A 3,771-nucleotide genomic window follows, 5' to 3' on the forward strand; every position below is an offset into this window, starting at 1 on the left:
GAAAACCATTGTTTTAATTCAGCTTCATGTACTCCAGTTTAAGTAAAATCTAAATGAGTCATTTATTATTGAGCTTTCCAATGTAATTTTTTACGTGATTTATAACACTAAAAAATCAAAACTTTTGTTCTCTTCATAGCAATAAAAAGAGACAAGTTTGCATAAGAGTCTCGAGAACAACAATGTGAGCGCAGATAGCGTAAGACTCGTTGAGAACAGCGTTTCATACGTGTGTGCATTCACAACAAAAAAGCACTGACTCACTACAGAAATTGTAGCGAAGTGAAGCAGCTGTGAGACAAAGGTTGCTGCGAACTCTGCGTTGATTTTTTTTTGAAGATTAACGTTGTCTAGGAATCAAACCATACCATACTAATGCGGTGCAGCGAGACGACAAAAGCGTTAGTCACCTTTAGTTAGACCAATTTCGGCTTAACAGTGCGCTCCATGGAGCACTAACGTTGAACTACTGGTCGAGAAAAGAGTTCTATTGGAAAAGTAAAACTTCCCGAAAGGGAGTCGTTGGTATGTTACTTCACGGGTCTGTATGTTATGAATCTTTTTAAAGACATGATTTAAAAGAAAGGAAGGTTGCCTTGTAATATTTTAAAAGGGAGTAAGCCCATTTTTAAGGAAAAGGGATTTTAAAGAATTACGAAAACGATTTAAAAACAAATATTGTTAAAGAGGTTGTGGAATCTTTTAATAAGGGATATTTTGAAGTTTATTTAAAAACGCGTAGAAATTTTCTTCCACAGCCACCATTCTATTGGCGTTAAGGTACTAAAATTTCGCAGCCAAAGTTCCTATGCAAAATTCCACAGCCACCATTCTATTGGAAAAGTAAAACTTCACGAAAGGGAGTCGTTGGTATGTTACTTCAAGTAAAGTATGTTTGTCTGTTTATAATATTTAAGGAACTAAAAAAAAACTGAATAGACACTAAAACCTCTTGAATGTGAAAGAATTTATTTGAACGAAAAATACTTCCGTTGATTTATTCGTTTAGTAACTTGATTGTTTACATGTCAATCTCCATGTTAAGTTAATGAACCTGAAATCAGAGCGTTGCATACGATTCCAACGGTCGAGTGTTTCCAACGACAGGTGTTGGAAGGAGAGGCACAGTGCCCATGCAAAGAACGAAGGCTTCTCTTAACTGAGTGTTTCCAACGACAGGTGTTGGAAGGAGAGGCACAGTGTCCATGCAGAGAACGAAGGCTTCTCTTTTCTTGTATTCGTGTGTCAGCTGCTCCCATGGCTTCTGCAAGCAAACTCTTTCTCATATGTCTTCTGATGATGGTATTTGTTCAGGTAACGACCATGTAGTTTGGCTCTTGGAAGTCTTATTTTATATTTGTAGCTCATTACTGTTTCATGATGTATGTGCAAGCTGCCGACAGTGGAGCTTCAACCACAATTCTGGTGTTTCTCCTAAGTCTACTGATCGCCATCAGAAAATTTACAAAGAAACAAGCCTTCCAGCTCCAGTGCCTACTAAGGATAAAAAAGGTACGAAATGACCTTCCAGCTCCAGCGTAGAATAAAAAAGGTCATTTGTCTATTCTTTTCATGTCCAGTTCTGATATGAAACTCTGTAACGGATATATAGAGATTCAAGAACGTCACTGCTTAATAGCAATTTTGCAGACCTACTAAAAACTAAATTAATTTCATCAGTTATTATGGAAGTTCTGTTTTGCCCTTCATCACTCTTTGTACTCTCAGATTCCTACTAAATTGGCAATTAGTCCAAAAGGCAATATATACATACTACTCTAAGGGCTCTATACTGAACAGAATCTGTAACTGATATTGACTATGAAGTCTAACAAAGCCGGTATTAAACAGAGTTCCCCCATATCAGTAGATTTGCAAACCATAGGAAAATCTAGAACTGCTGCAAGAGGACAAGAATAGATTTGATCTCAATAAATTTTCTTCTCGAACAAAATCTTAAATTATCGCTTGTTGCATCTGGATTATAGCACAAAGGCATTAAATTATAACGAAATGCTCTGTAAATTCAAAATATCTTTCCAGAAATTCTGTAAATTATAACGGCATGATGTAAACCATACCATACTAATGTGGTGCAGCGAGACGACAAAAGCGTTAGTCACCTTTAGTTAGACCAATTTCGGCTTAACAGTGCGCTCCATGGAGCACTAACGTTGAACTACTGGTCGAGAAAAGAGTTCACACGCGGCATGCTGCCTCTGTTCATTACAAAGTGCGTTAAGGTACTAAAATTTCGCAGCCAAAGTTCCTACGCAAAATTCCACAGTCAATCTCCAGGCAGTTGAGCATAACCCAATGGTAGCGTACCTGTACCACGCAAAAAAGGAAGAAGGGTAAATACAGTCTTTAACTCTGAAAATCAAATGAGGATTATTTAACCGGTTCTCGGTGGAAGAAATAGACAAGGAGGAGGAATTACCTGAACCCTGCAACTGGCATAGAGAAAAATCTAGCACGCAAGATGAAGCTGCGAAAGGGAAATTCTCTTTATAACTGCACATTAAAAAAAAATTAAGTGGCAGCAGTACTGAATAGGTAAAACAGGAAAAGAATAAAGATAAAGTGGGAAAAACTATGAAGCTTCTGTAAACCCTTGATCTTTCATAGTGTGGTAAGAGGTTGGGCCACTGCATGGGAAAAATAGTAACTGGAAGATTGAAAACATTTAATGAAAACCTACAGATTTGGTAGCCTCGAAGGAATAGGCAAATTGAAGAATTTTTCTTACCTGATGGTTCAATCAGACCGTGAACCATCAGACCGTGTAGCGTTGACACGACTCCAGAGCTATGAACAATTGCCATGGCTGGACTGCAATAACCTTCAGAACTGGTAAACCCTCTTCAACAATAGGAAGCAAGATGCAGAGCAGGGAATGAGCAAATGAGACCCACCAGGAAGAGAGAAAGAGTCACCGTAGAGGGCTGCAACTAGTGGATGAGCCGAGACCTCCTTGCGGCAGAGGCACGAATGACCGGAGTGAAGCAAGGAAAAGGGCAATTGTTACCCTAACAAAGCGCTGGGAGATGGAGGGACTTTATTTGGGAGATTGCAACAGCCATTCAGTGGAGACATCGACACGTACACCACTTCATGCAGAACAGCTGCCAACCTGCAAACAAACCTGCTATACCAACCTGCAAACAACGCTACAAACAAATGTTAGCGAACTAATGCTAACATACCTGTAACATTAATATAAATATACGTAGACCGCCAGAGATAATAAACACGGTAAAGGCAAATAAACCTATGGTCCAGCCTCTTCCGCCTCGGGAAGAGGCCAAATAAGAAGGCAAAAATGGTCACTTTCGGAAACTTTGGTTATCCTGATCATAGTAAACACAGCAGCGTTCAAAAACTTTGGTTATCTTGCCATAAGCCGCTTAAAGTCGCCCGGAATTAATGCTACAGCATCGCGGATCGATTACTATAGTCCCTGCCGGATGCCAGATGGCAGGGACTAATAAGTTTACAACATAGATTCTTTAAATATGTATTTATTAGGAAAAAATTGTTTGTGAGTTTTGAAACTAAGAAGGGTTTTGCATTAAGTTTTGAAATGAAAAGAGGTTTGGTGGCGGTGGTATTTTTTTAATTATATTTAAAAAAAATTATATTGTTTAAATAGGAAAATGAATTTTATATATATATATATTATCTATTGTTTGTCTAATTGAAAATTTTTCATCAGAATATTTATAGAAGTGGAATCTGAATTTAAATTCGAATTTGGTAACTATATCATTT

At 38.0% G+C, this 3,771-nt stretch overlaps 1 long non-coding RNA gene across 1 annotated transcript; it reads right to left on the reverse strand.

The window, feature by feature from the left end:
- Window positions 1-1,949: 1,949 nt before the first annotated feature.
- Window positions 1,950-3,401, reverse strand: LOC149170992 (uncharacterized). The gene is made up of 3 exons (XR_016259524.1): window positions 2,750-3,401; window positions 2,441-2,514; window positions 1,950-2,328 (listed from the first exon to the last, which is right to left on the reverse strand). It is a non-coding gene; the product is annotated as an uncharacterized LOC149170992 (long non-coding RNA).
- Window positions 3,402-3,771: the final 370 nt, after the last annotated feature.

The sequence above is a fragment of the Pinus tabuliformis genome, chromosome 4_2 (genome assembly GCF_031772625.1).
Source record: "Pinus tabuliformis cultivar Carrire ecotype Pingquan chromosome 4_2, CPIR1, whole genome shotgun sequence".
Taxonomy (NCBI): domain Eukaryota; kingdom Viridiplantae; phylum Streptophyta; class Pinopsida; order Pinales; family Pinaceae; genus Pinus; species Pinus tabuliformis.